Source organism: Grampus griseus (genome assembly GCF_964374135.1).
Source record: "Grampus griseus genome assembly, chromosome: 11".
Taxonomy (NCBI): domain Eukaryota; kingdom Metazoa; phylum Chordata; class Mammalia; order Artiodactyla; family Delphinidae; genus Grampus; species Grampus griseus.
This window is the reverse complement of record NC_139005.1, coordinates 84,870,005-84,884,858: the sequence shown is the minus strand read 5'-3', so window position 1 is coordinate 84,884,858 and position 14,854 is coordinate 84,870,005. Positions and strand designations below refer to the sequence as shown.

Here is a 14,854-nt window from a genome sequence, read left to right as displayed (position 1 = left end):
ATACAGCAATGAACAAAAGACAAACATCCTTGCCTCCATGGAGCTTGTATAATGGAGACACGCAACAGACATGATACATATGGAAAATATGTAGTAGGCTAGATGCCTGTAAGTGCCATGGAGCAAGATGAAACCCTGAAAGGGAATAGGCCATCTGGTAGGAGAGAAGGTGGCATTTGGGTGACTGCTAGAAGCAGGTGAGGGAACGGGCTTTGCCAATATGAGTTGGAAGAGTATTCCAGACAGAGGGAACAGCAAACACAGAGGTCCTGAGGCTGGAGGAACGGCAGGGAGGCCAGACAGCTGGAAGGAAGTCAGAGCTGTAGGGAGGGTGATGGGGTGAGGTTGGAGATGTAAGGGATGAGAGGAGGGTCTTGTCTGTTCTCATGCATCATTGTAAGGGCTTAGACTTTTACTTCTTTTGAGCACGGCAGTGACATTTGATAAGTTCACTCTGGTGGCTTGGCTGACGAGAGACTGAAAGTGGGCAAAGGTGAAAGTGGGGCATCAAATCCAATCCAATCCTGCCATTCAAATTTGATGGTGAGATGACTAAAGCAATAAGGCATTGATTCCTAACTCATAGTCACGGAGATGGAATTCTTATGGAGTAACTCCTATGTAATGATCCTGCTATAGGTTTTCTATTTCAATAGGTTTTCAGACTGATCCTCTTGCTTTGCTGAACCTGAGTGTCAGGTTTGTTTATTTTATTTCATTCACTCAATCAACAATTTATGATCAGGTACCGTGCCAGTCACTAACTATCCAGTAGTGAGTTAGGTAAGCCTGGTAAGTGCCCACGTGGAACTTACATCAATGACAAATCACTAGACACATATTTATTAAATTACGTGAGGAACAGGCCTGGAGTCTTTATGCAGTGATACTCATGGACCTGGGACTCCTCTGCATTTCCAGAAGCTTTTCACTGAAAAAATTTAAGCAACAGGACAAGCAGGGCTGGCTGGCTCCAGCACCATTTAGCATCACTGCCTCAGCTACGAAGCTGGCTTTTCCCCCGGGGAGGTAGACGTGGGCAGGGGAGTAGGAGCGGCTGCTGAGAGCACAGCTGGGCCTGGGAGGTCACGAGCAGATTCAGCTTCTTTGCAGAGAGCATTTTCCCGTGCCCACCTCAGCTGTCCACAGCTGCAGCTCCTGCGTGGGCTGTGAGCCTGGGCGCCTCCCTAGTGGGGATGCTGAAACGCCCCTGGGTGAAGCTGACATTTCTGCTCCCCGCCCACACCCTCGCTGGCCAGGATAAAGGGATCTAGCAGAGGAGAACTGCCCGCCCACCCGTATCCAGCTCTCCCAACCCAAGTGCCCTTGCCTGCCCTGCAGCTGACATCCCCTCTGTGACAGGCTTCACAGAAGGTCAAAGTAGAGCCACCGCTTTTCCCACTTACATGTTTCCTTGCCCTGTTCCTCTGGACCCTGGTGGCAGCCCTGACTAGCAAGGAGTTCCATTTATTTATTTATATATTTTAATAAATTTATTTATTTATCTTTGGCTGTGTTGGGTCTTTGTTGCTGTGCACGGGCTTCCTCTGGTTGCATCGAGCGGGGGCTACTCTTCGTTGCGGTGCGCGGGCTTCTCATTGCGGTGGCTTCTCTCGTTGTGGAGCACAGGCTCTAGGCACGTGGGCTTCAGTAGTTGTGGCATGTGGGCTTCAGTAGTTGCAGCAAGTGGGCTCTAGAGTGCGGGCTCAGTAGCTGTGGCACACGGACTTAGTTGCTCCGCGGCATGTGGGATCCTCCCGGACCAGGGCTCGAGCCCATGTCCCCTGCATTAGGAGACGGATTCTTAACCACTGCGCCACCAGGGAAGTACCGGAGTTCCATTTATTAAAGGCTTTTCAAGTGCCAGGTGCTGTGGCTAAGGGCTTCATCAGCATCTCTCTCTTGTTTTTTTTATTTTTTATTTTTGGCTGCATTGGGTCTTCATTGCTGCACGTGGGCTTTCTCTAGTTGTGTTGAGTGGGGACTACTCTTCGTTGCGGTGCGCGGGCTTCTCGTTGTGGTGGCTTCTCTTGTTGCAGAGCGCAGGCTCTAGGCGCGCGGGCTTCAGTAGTTGTAGCACGTGGGCTCAGTAGTTGTGGCTCACCGGCTCTAGAGCGTAGGCTCAGTAGTTGTGGCACATGGGCTTAGCTACTCCACGGCATGTAGGATCTTCCTGGACCAGGGCTCGAACCCGTGTCCCCTGCATTGGCAGGCAGATTCTTAACCACTGCGCCACCAGGGAAGCCCCCAAGAGGTCTTTCTTGATATAATAGTACAGTTACGCTTCTGTGAAATACAGTTACCCTCTCCACTTGTACACAATAGATTAAAAATGCTTGCTACGTACAGTGCATAGACAGTTCAATAATTAGAACCAACTCAACTGTGTTTGAAATAAAATAGCTTATTTAGTCATTTAAAGTAAAATAACTATACATATGAAAATAAAGATATGTAAATGTTAGGATCTCCAAGCCTGTAAAAATAAAATCATTATTCTGCATTATACAAAACAGTGCAAGAAAAATTCTAAATAAGCTTTTGGAGCACAAATTATAAATTTTCCATTTTAACTTATCATGCAGACATAGCATTTCAAACCATGTTATAGTCTATAGCCAGGTTCTTAATTTTTAAGAGGAAAAAATGCTAGTCAGTAAATTTTACTGTATGATTAAGTGTCACATACCATAAAATATTGACATCTCATTTAATGCTCTCAGTAAGCCCTTGACAGCATTATTGTCCCAGATAAAGAGATGGGACGGATGGCTGGGTCACACAGCTACACGTGGGCAGAGCAGGAGTTCAAACTCCGGTCTTTGTTGTGTTCAGAGCCCCGACTCCTCATTACTGCACTGTCTTGCCCCTTTGAGCCAACAGAGGGACGTTTCTCTCTTTTGGATGATTTCCATCGGGGTCCTCTGCCAGCATCGATTATCAGGAGAGTCTGCAGAGAGGTCATTGATGTGGAACGGGTAGAAATACTAGCAGGAATCCTTGGCAGCCCTTGCCAGACCCTTGTGCCCTGGGCTCGGCTGACTTCTCCAGCCTTTTGCTCCAAGGGGATGGTTTCCTTGGAGCAGCCGGTCATGTCCATCCCTCTGAGTCTGCCCACTCAGTTCCCTTCTCCTGGAATGCCCTCCCCTTTCCTCAGGTCAGGGAAATCCTTCTCATCTCTTACAGCCCTATTTAAAGGTCACCCTCTCTAGAAGGGGGGCTGATGGGTGCCTCTCTCCCTCACCCCTAACTTTGATCAGGTGGCAAGGATAGCCCCAGTCCCAGTGTATTCTAGTTTACATGGATGTCTCCCTGCAAATACTGTCAGCTTGCCTTTCTGGGCCCTCGGGTAACTCACACCTGGTCCTGTCATTCTACGTTTTATTGTCTCCCTCTATAGTCCTGTGCATTCAGGAACCGTGTCTATTTTATTGGCTATTGTCATACTCAGTGCCTGGCACAGACAGAGCCTGACGCATAGGAGGTTCTCAATAAATCTATATTGAATAATGAGAGACAGTAGGACAACACTGCCCAAAAGAGAAAAAGTTAGTCAGTCACTAAGCCACTTTGTTACTAAGTATCATGGAATTGCATCAATTAACTTTTTTTCTTTCCCCATTAATTTAGCTATCCCAACTGGGTGTGTAAACAGTTGAGCTGTTGCCATTTAAACTAGGCAACAGGCTGTTGTCATTTAGTAGAGAGAGTTTGGTTCTGCCAGAATAAAGAGAAATCTTGAGGATCATTTTCCAATACTAGTGATGCTGACTTTTGTCTTCAACATCATTTTGAGGAGAAATCATTCTAACCACCCAAAATGTGACTTTAAAAACACTGAACATGTGTTTTCCTTCGTATACAAGGATAGAAATCAACAAGAATCATCCTTGAATACTTTTTTCTTAGAATTTTTTTTTGCTGATTATTATTAGTGACATTACATTTTATGATTGTCAGGCTGTGTATGTTTTTTCAGGTTCGTTCACCTCCGTTTTGTTATTTAACCTCTACACCGGTTTTGTGAGACAGACAGTCCACACCTCCCACCTGTGATTGCGCGAGAACTGTTGACCCACACAGCTTGCAGACTCAGATGGAGTCGTCTTTACATGATTCCTTGTTGTTTGGAGAAAAGCTATTAGAAGAATAAGTACTTTAAAGGCTCCTGATCATCCGTGTGTCCAAGTCCCTTCACCTCTAGGCCAGGGTGTCCTCATCTGCGACATGAGGGGTTTAGATGAGACTAGAGGATCTGCAAGAACCCCTTTTGTTCTAAAATTCTGTCATCGAAGGCCTGACATCTCAACATTGCCCATATTTGAAATGTTTTTTTAAACTCAAAGGATGAAGCATCAAGATTAATTTTTCTCTTCCCATTCTTGAAAAATGTTTTTAACTGTGTGACACAAGCTGAAACTCTGCCTTTTTTGATGCCTTCTCCTTTATATCTCACATTCGTATATGACTTTCAAGTCATTGATTTTGTGGTCATTTTCTGATATAAAAATATCTTTAAAAATCAGTAATCCACTTATAAAATAAGTCATGGGGATGTCATGTACAGCATGGTGACTATAGTTTAGTTAACAATACTGTATTGCATTTTTGAAAGTTGCTAAAGAGTAAATCTCGAAAGTTCTTATCACCAGAAAAAACGTTTATAACTCTGTATGGTGACGGATGGTAGCTAGACTTACTGTGGTGATCTTTTCCCAATGAATACAAATATTGAATCATTATGTTGTGCATAATGAGATGCATAATGATACCTCAATTAAGGTATCAGTGCAGGGCTTCCCTGGTGGCGCAGTGGTTGAGAGTCTGCCTGCCGATGCAGGGGACACGGGTTCGTGCCCCGGTCCGGGAAGATCCCACATGCCGCGGAGCGGCTAGGCCCGTGAGCCATGGCTGCTGAGCCTGCGCATCCGGAGCCTGTGCTCCGCAACGGGCGAGGCCACAACAGTGAGAGGCCCGCGTACCACAAAAAAAAAAAAGTATCAGTGCAACTCTCTACTGTAATACAATGGACAAAGACAGAGAAAGTAATTTATTATAAAATAATATGTATTTCAACATGTAAACGCGCAGACATGATTCCAACAGAAGACACAGTGGAGTACGCTGGTGCCTGCCTCTGTGTGGGAAACGACCCTGAAAGCAATAGCTATGGTCTAGACTGACGTGGGTGTGCTGTATTCAAGGCACAAACATCATGAGCAGTATTCTTTCAGGGTGTGATTTTCTGAAATGGTGAACAAATGTTGGTATCATTTCAGACAGAACAACATATAAGCTTCTATCAGTCTCACACGGTAGTTACGTTCTTAGAAAATTCAGCGTGTTTTAAACCCATGCGAAAAGCACTTTGCATTTGTGTGTAAAATAGAGCTGTTTCTAGGTTAGTGATTATAAAGTCCCTCCCCACACACACACCATGTGACTGTCTGACAGAACGTTTGAAAGTCAGACCCCGGGACAGAGCTTCATTGTGTGTGACTGGCTGTGTTGTGGGATGTCTAGAATCCCTGAACGCCGCTGGTGAGTACCACTGCTCTAAGTGACTTCCTGGTTTCTGAATGTTCATGGGATTTCCTACCTCCAGGCCTTCATCTCTGCCTTGTCTTGCTTGAGATACCCTTGCCCTCAACTCTACCTGTGTATTCTCTGAGGCTCATTCCCAATGTCTTCTGCATGAAGATTTTCTTTATTGTGATGGGTCTGCATCAAACTCCAGTAGCCTTCAGACTCATATTCTGCCTTAAACTGTGTCTACAGACCCCATTTCCACTTCCTTTAGCTTTTGACTTTATATTATAGATCATTTTATCTCATCTATCTCCTACGCGTCTAGCACAGAACCTTGTACATAATAGGCAACCAATAAATATTTGTTAAACCTAATTACTCTCAGTGACTCTAACAGCATCTTCATACATCTGAGAAATTTAATCCATTCCAGCTTCTCTGCATAACTTGATTTTCTAGATCCTAACATGCCTAAATTTCTTCGAAAAATACTGCTTTTGAAAATTAAAAGCAAGGCGGAAGTTGTATGTAATAAAGTACTCTTAGAATATTAGGTAGTTGGTTATAATTTGGGGTCGCTGCTACTATGTCACTTAATCACAGTCTGCAAGTTGGTCCTCTCAAATTACTTCCTCTATTCTTTGCTGCTTCATAACTTAATTCTCCCTGGGAATTTCCAGAATCCAAGCTCTGGAGTCCATTACTATGGGGTGAGAAATTTAGGACTGGTTGTGTTAGGTTTAAAAAAGGACCAGTTAAAAAAAAAAAAAAAAAAGGGCCAGGACCCAAGAGGCTAGGTGGTGGGTGGGAGGTGTTGTGTGTGTGCACTGCTGGACCACCCAGGGTGGCGGCCGCGACCCCCTAAGGAGGCACCTGATGTTAAGGACCTGCTGAAGCTTCACAGGTCACAGAGCCTGACTTCTCTTTCTTCCCATCCAACTCTTTGTGATGATCAACATTTGCATTTTGGAAAGTGATAATAGTGCTTTGGATCATACAGAATATTCTTTTATATAAAATCCTGAAAATACATAGGAGACATCCGGTGGTAAATATCATCACCTGTTTGGGGCTGAATATTTTGAGGCTGCTAATCACACCTGTCAGTATATGTGTCAGCTGTACAGCTGTGAGTAGCACTCATTGTTCCCAACCCCTTCTGCCTCTGCATCCCATTAACATGTTTTAGCAATGGTGGAAACATTTTCAGCTGACTTGAGCACATTCCTGTGCTGTAGGTACCCAGCTTGAGACTGATATTCTCAATGAAGATGCAGATATCTTGGTCTTTTCACTTCTTGTAGAAGTGTGCATTGCTTCCGTCAGCGTAAGGCCATGTATACTTGTACTAGATGGAATCAAAGAATTGGTTGGCATTTATGGGATTTCAGGAGAGAAGGTAATCTCTTTTTAAAATAATACCTATTTTATTACTATTTAATAAAAAGAAAACCCCTTAATTTAGAACGTACATAGCACCATTCCATTGCATTGCCTATCTGTAGTTACAGCCAGCACTGCTGCTAGCGACTGCTGAATATTTTATGGAACAGATACTTATATAACACTTACAGTGGGCCAGGTACCATTCTAGGAACTTTAGAGATATTAACATTTAATTCTCACAACAACCCTGCGATAGAGAGATTGTGACCATCATCCCTGTTTGCACAGAGGGGACTGGACTTGGAGATATTAGATGACTTGTTGAAAGTCCTAAGATGATGGTGGACTTGGAATTCAGGCGTGGGCAGCCTTGTTCTAGAAGCTGGCCTTTACTGCTGCATGGTTCTGCCCCTCTATTTTATACTTTGATCAGACATTTATTGGGCCCCTACTATGGTCTTTAGGTTGTATATTTTGATCTGCCTTGTCTATACTGATTTTGCACATACCAAATCCCATTGATTGGTTGCTATCTTTAGTTTTTCTTCTGTTTGAAGTGATATTGGATCAATGGCACCTCTAATGCTTCTTAGTATCAGTCATTACTTTGTGAAGCATTTTCTCTAAAACTTCTACATGCATAATTATGAATTATGTAAGCATGTATGTTTCTCATAGGAAATATGATAAAGAAGAAGAAAATAGAAAATTAAATATACTCACAGCCTCACCACTGTTAAGCCTTTTTCCTGTGGATATCTTCATGTAAATGAAATTACACACCTTATTATGTTGTAATCTATTTTTTTTTTTTTGCCATACGCGGGCCTCTCACTGTTGTGGCCTCTCCCATTGCGGAGCACAGGCTCCAGACGCTCAGGCCCAGCGGCCATGGCTCACGGGCCCAGCCGCTCCGCGGCATGTGGGATCTTCCCGGACCGGGGCATGAACCCTTGTCCCCTGCATCGGCAGGCGGATTCTCAACCACTGCGCCACCAGGGAAGCCCTATTTTTAGTTTTTAAAGGAACCTCCATACTGTTCTCCATAGTGGCTGCACTAATTTACATTCCCACCAACAGCGTAGGAGTGTTCCTTTTTCTCCACCACCTACTCTTAAGTTTAAAAACCATCAGCAAAGTAGTTTTAAAGTCGTGACATTTTCAACTGCCTTTGACTCTTTCTGTCAGGCAAAAGACCTTTCCTGGCTGCCAGGCTTGCTGTCTCCTCATTGCAAGTTTATCATGAGCACTGTCTCCTCCAGCCTGTCCTACAAGTCACTGTGTGCCCCCCAGACGTGAGGACGGTGGAGCTCATCAGCACAGAAGATGAAGAAGTGAAACTACATATCTTTAGACAGTATCTCCCCCTTCCCAGCAAAGACCCCTTCTGACAGAACAGACACAGCTTGAGGAAAAAACCAAACCTGAGTCCTTTAAAACTCACAGTCCTGGCAAATGAACTGAAAGAATGCAGAATCTACTGAAATGAGTTTCAGTGTCTGAAGGAGTACTTGGGGGTGGTCCCCATTCAGGAGCTCTGGGAATTGATTCTGAAATGCTGGACTGAAGACTATAGTTGGATTTTGAAACAAAAAAAAGGCAAATTCAGACACTGTGGCTTCAGGAGAAGGTAGGCGTTAGCCAATATTAACAATCTGGTACGATTCCACAGGTAGAAAGATCCCACCCAGGGAGGAGGGTCTAGGGAGAGGATTGTCAGAGAAAGTACAGGATGCCCAGTTAAATTTGAATTTCAGACAACCAATAACCTTTTATTTTATTTTATTTTTTGCGGTACGTGGGCCTCTCACTGTTGTGGCCTCTCCCGTTGTGGAGCACAGGCTCCGGACGCGCAGGCTCAGCGGCCATGGCTCACGGGCCCAGCCACTCCGTGGCATGTGGGATCCTCCCGGACCGGGGCACGAACCTGTGTCCCCTGCATCGGCAGGCGGACTCTCAACCACTGCGCCACCAGGGAAGCCCCCAATAACTTTTTAGTATAAGTGAATCCCAGATATTGCATGGGAAATACTTATACTAAAAACTGTTTGAATTACAGATAAGGAAAATAATCTTGAGTATAAGTATATGGCCCAATATTCCATGGGATATACTTATGCCAAAAACTGATTTATTGTTTACCTGAAATTTGGATTTAGCTGTAGGCTCTATATTTTTATTTGCTAAAGCTGGCAGCCCTCTCTAGGGAGGTGTGTGTATTGATTGTAAGGAGAGATGCATTAAGTACAAATTTCAGTCACATTTCTCAGGGGTCTAAGGAATGAGCCTGTATTATTTCTGTACTTCAATTTAATCTCTCTTTTGAGCCTACAGTCCCACTGATGGCAGAAACTAGGTTAATTCAGGTTAATCTCATCAGTTTAGTTTGTTTTCAGTCAATTCAGGATTTTTTCAGTCAAGTGAGGCTTTGTGACCTTGCTGTGTCCCTGTTGGGTTGTGCTTAGATCTGAGGGCCTTGGTGCTGTGTCCTTGGTTGTCATCTGTTCCTGCCGTCTTCCACCAAGGGGGTCGTGGCTCCACATGGTCCACAGACACCGACGTGCCCCCATTTTTGGCATCCTCGGGGATTCCTGTGGTCGCGTCTGTTCTTGGGTTGTTCCATCTGTGCTGCCATCTGCTGCCATGTTCCCTCATCCTCACACGCACCCCTCAGCTCCCTTCTGCACTCTTGAGCCTACAGTCTTGTAGGTACTCAACATTCCCAACAGAGAATGTCACCACTCACTGCACCACTTGGAGGCCCAGGCCCTATAGGTCTCCCCCACTGTCCCCACAGCCATTTCTCCTCTCTGGTTCTTCCTGGTGGCATTGGGAAATCTGCAAAGCTGCTGCCTTCCAGGCTTCCGATGGGAAGCAGAGCTCAGGTCCTCCCTACTATCGGGTCCCAGAAGCATCCAGAGGCCAGTCTCTCCCTGCTGCAAGCTACCTTGGGTTCAGGGGAGGGCACAGGCCCCTTCTCAGAAACCCACTTAGGCAACTTGATTGCTTTCTCTCTCTCTCTCTCTGTCTCTTTTTTAACACCTTTCTGAGTTCAGCAAAATCTCTTTTCTTCCTGTGTGGGGAAAATAATCTTTAGATCTTCCTGTAATTGTCTGAGTCTATTTTTTGTGGTTAAAAAAAAAATTATTCCAGGAATTGGCCAGGAATCTGTCTTTTGATATTCAGCAATCAGGCTTTCGAGAGCCCAAGCTTGTTCTCGTGAGCCATTGGCTCTACCATGAGCTTCAGAAGTCTCTTGAAACCTGAGTTTTTCTCTCTTCATTTCTGCTGTAACAACCTTCTTCTAAGTGAATTAGAATGCAGCAGTGATGGGGAGGCAGGGCTGTGGAGAGAGAAGCAGAAGATGTTGGGAATGAAAGACCTGTGGTTTGGTGCTGCAGCATATCGTCCTGTCCCATTGTTTTGCTCTAGAGTTTGCATTTCTGCAAAGAAAGTGAACTTCAAGTTTACTGTGCCCTCCCCCACCTACAAGGAGGTGGAAACAAGGTCTCTGTGCCCAGGGAAGAATCATTCAGGTAGAGCCACCCACGGCTGTGCCCTTGGCTATCCCCACGTCTCCAGGATTGTGCAGGAAAGCCCGGTCCTCCTCTCCAGGCACTGCTCCTTTTCCAGGTGACTTTCTTCCTCCCATTGCTGCCCACTGACACCCACTCAGGCCCAGGGAGCTCAGCCACAGGTACGGGAAGAGCTTGGTTAAACTGGGGTAAACCTCGCAGGAAGCTTGTGCAGTTGGGTCTGAACAGCTGCCTCTGCTGAAAGATTGCAGGTATTGGGGGCTCATTCCCCAATCCTAGCATAGGAAATCAATTTTGAATGGTAGACCTTGCTGTCATTTCTCTCCGTGGTCTTAAGGATCTCTTTAGAGTTGGTTGATCCAGTGGGAAATCCAGCTACAGTGGAAAAAATCTGAGAGTCAGGTGAGTAATGAGTGGCTGGCTCATGTGTGTGTGACTGTGGCAGGACAGCCACCATACAGAAAACCCTCTCACACCCATACGTGCAAATCTGATGTTGGAAATCTTAATAAAGACTGCTCAGCAGAAATGCTAAGTGTCATAACTGGCAGGCTTGCCAGTTTGTAACCGTAGCTGACAGAGATGGAGTTGTGACAATGTAGGTGATAACTGTCAACTTAAAAAAACTGCACAACATGAGAGTTGCGAGTTAAGTTTTATTTGGGGCAAAATGAGGACAATAGCCCAGGAGACAGCATTTCAGATAGCTCTGAGAAACTGCTCCGAAGAGGTGGGGGGAAGGTCAGTATATATGTGATTTTGGTGAAGGGGGAGTACATGTAATCAAGCACACACACATATATATAATATATATATATATATTTTTAACATCTTTATTGGAGTATAATTGCTTTACAATGGTGTGTTAGTTTCTGCTTTATAACAAAGTGACTCAGTTATACATATACATATGTTCCCATACCTCTTCCCTCTTGGGTCTCCCTCCCTCCCACCCTCCCTATCCCACCCCTCTAGGTGGTCACAAAGCACTGAGCTGATCTCCCTGTGCTATGCAGCTGCTTCCCACTAGCTATCTGTTTTACGTTTGGTAGTGTATATATGTCCATGCCACTCTCTCACTTTGTCCCAGCTTACCCTTCCCCCTCCCCATATCCTCAAGTCCATTCTCTAGTAGGTCTGTGCCTTTATTCCTGTCCTGCCCCTAGGTTCTTCATGACCTTTTTTTTTCTTCTTCTTAGATTCCATATATATGTGTTATCATACGGTATTTGTTTTTCTCTTTCTGACTTACCTCACTCTGTATGACAGACTCTAGGTCCATCCACCTCACTACAAATAACTCAATTTCGTTTCTTTTTATGGCTGAGTAGCATTCCATTGTATATATGTGCCACATCTTCTTTATCCATTCATCCGATGATGGACACTTAGGTTGCTTCCATCTCCTGGCTATTGTAAATAGTGCTGCAATGAACACTGTGGTACATGACTCTTTTTGAATTATGGTTTTCTCAGGGTACATGCCCAGTAGTGGGATTGCTGGGTCATATGGTAGTTCTATTTCTAGTTTTTTAAGGAACCTCCATACTGTTCTCCACAGTGGCTGTATCAATTTACATTCCCACCAACAGTGCAAGAGGGTTCCCTTTTCTCCGCACCCTTTCCAGCATTTATCGTTCGTAGATTTTTTGATGATGGCCTGAATGGCCAATTCTTATCCTGCAGCCCCCCTACGAGCAAGTGTTTTAATTAATGAGTGGCCTTCCCTATGGGACCACTGCACGGTATGAGGACTCTGCGTCCATCACTCCCGTAAATTTCTCAGTTGCCTGAGAAAGCAGTAACCGGCCAGGAGAAAACTTGTCCCTTTTCTTCAGAGCAAAGCTCTAATGTAATATCTTCACTTTTATCCTGACAAATTCTATTAAGGCAGCTGATTTGAGGAAAAGCATCAGATCAGCCTCTCAGCTGATCCACCACTCAGCACAGACCACTCAGTCTCCTACAACTGGCAAACCCTGGTATCTTTCAACCAGTGGCCCCACCCCCAGTATCTTTCACCTGGGAGATTCACCTGGAATCTTTCAACTAGCCCCCTGCCCTCCCCGCCAGTATCTTTCAACTGGGAGAGGCAGGTACCTGCTCTACACCGCCAACTACAGCTCTGGATCATCAGCCAATATGGGAGATCCGAGAACCAGGAGAGATTCACCCAAATTTGTCTGGACTCTCCGAGGCGGCGGATGGGTGCAAGGGGACTCTGCTGGTACCAAGGCTCTGGTCCCTTGCAGAGTTCAGGCAAAGGAGAGAAGTCCACTCTGGGTCCTTTTATGGTCGCCATAAAACTGTCGACTTAAAAAAACTGCACAACATGAGAGGTGCAAGTTAGGTTTTATTTGGGGCAAAATGAGGACTATAGTCCAGGAGACAGCATTTCAGATAGCTCTGAGAAACTGCTCCGAAGACGCAGGGGGTCAGGTCAGTATACATGTGATTTTGGTGCAGGGGGAGCACATGCAACCAAGCACACATTCTCTGCAGAAGGCTTCTGCTACTCTCATGAAGGTTACTGCTAGTCACGAGGCACAACGTCACCATGAAGGATTTTAGTGCTTTTCTAGATACGAGGAGATGCAAGAATTGGGCTCATAAAATCTTCTCCTGAAAATATCTGACTATCTGATGACCTGTTCTGCCAGTTTTTCCCAGAGCACAGAGGACCTCATTTCTGCTCTCCACCCTGAGCTCCTTTCAGGGGGTGTTGATGGTCAGCAGCTGCAGCGGCTCATGATTGAATCCTTGTAGAGGTAGCTGGCAAGTGCCAGTTTGTTGTTGACACTATACAGATCCACAGATTTATAGAAAGAGGTTTATTATGAGGGTTTGGCTCATGCCGTTATGGAGGCCGAGGAGTCCTATGATCTGCTGTCCGCAAGCTGGAGGCCCAGGAAAGCCCGCGGTGTATACGGCTGTAGTCCAGGTCCAGAGGCCTGAGAACCAGGGGAGCCAGTGGTATAAGTCCCAGTCCATGAAGGTCCGAGAACCAGGAGTGCTGACGTCTGAATGCAGAAGAAGATAAATGTTCCAGCTCAAGCAGAGAGCAAATTCGCCTGTCCTCTGCTTTTTGTTTCTGTTCAGGCCCTCATCCCACTTGCTTTGGTGAGGGCTGGCAATCTGTTTTATTCAGTCCACCAATTTAAATGCTTATCTCTTCCAGAAACACCGTCACAGACACGCCCAGAGGTAAAGTTTTGCCAGCTATCTGGGCCCCCCTTAGCCCAGTCAGTGAACATGTAAAATTAACCAGCACAGGGGTTTCCATATCCTCCTCAAGAGGTTATGTTGTAAAAAGATAACATTAAATGCAGTGTTCGGTACGAAAATGTTTTTGTATACTTTAAGCGTTGTGTTTAACACTCCAAATCTTGGAGTCAGGGTAATATTTGTCCCAGTTCTCTTTTTCTCTCATTTCCCTACCCACTTTACCAATTTACTACCCACAAAATGCCTTTGCCCCACCCATTGGGGGAGGGGAGTTGTCTTTTAAGCACCACACATGCCATCTGGGCAGATTTGCACATTTTAGACCAGCTAGCACGGCGCCTCTCCAAGTGGGTAGATGACCTAAAATTCATTTCAGCGGAAATGCAGAATGGTAATTTGAACCATGGGCTCCCTTTTTGTTATATTTCTTCTGAAGAGCTGGGCTTAGCGTGTCACCCAGCTGTGCGTCCCATTTGTCTTGCAAGAAAAAGTGTCAAGCAGGAAATTAAAAATACTTCTATTTCAGTTTTCAAGAATATATGTCACCAAGACTGAATTAAGCAAAACCCTTTTTTTTTAGAGAAGGTTGTTTCTGGGTATTATGATCTACTGGAACCATTTCTCTTTGGAAACGCAGTACAGTAATCTTGGCTCCAAAATCCAATTTGCTTTCAATTTGCTCGGCTACCCCTTGCCGTATATGAGATGCAGGCGGCAGATTAACTTCTCCAAAATGCATGCCCTCAAATATTTCAAAGTGCTTACTTAAGCAGTAACCATGGTGTATATTTAAAACTGAAAGGTAGGTTACAAATGTTTCCTTGGGGGAGGGGGCAGACAACATGAAAAGTCAACATGCTGACAAAGTTTCTCAGAGTCTAGGTCAGTGATCATAGCTGTAACTAATTCTTGATGAATTCTGACTGCCTTCTAAGAGGATACATTTTTAATATTTCAGGATTTTTTCCAGCTACCTTGACTTTTGTTGTCTCTAATTATGGCCACTGAGCTGTTATCTGTTTGCTATAGTGTCTTCATAGGCTAAAAAGTCAGATGTGTTCTACTGTAACTGATTTTTATTTTATTAAAAATTTTTTTTAATTAAAAAGTATTTTATTGGAGTGTAGTTGATTTACAATGTTGTGTTAATTTCTGCTCTATAGCAAAGTAACTGTAAC

The 14,854-nt window shown here is 44.8% G+C and overlaps 1 pseudogene across 1 annotated transcript in view; it reads left to right on the top strand.

Moving 5' to 3' along the window:
• LOC309829931 (putative tetratricopeptide repeat protein 41) overlaps positions 1 to 14,854 on the top strand; it is a 67,086-nt pseudogene that overhangs the window by 6,483 nt on the left and 45,749 nt on the right. Inside the window, exons 3-5 of the transcript in view lie at positions 1,150 to 1,214; positions 6,768 to 6,928; positions 8,104 to 8,545. The product of the transcript in view is annotated as a putative tetratricopeptide repeat protein 41 (transcript). The remainder of the gene's footprint in view (positions 1 to 1,149; positions 1,215 to 6,767; positions 6,929 to 8,103; positions 8,546 to 14,854) is intronic.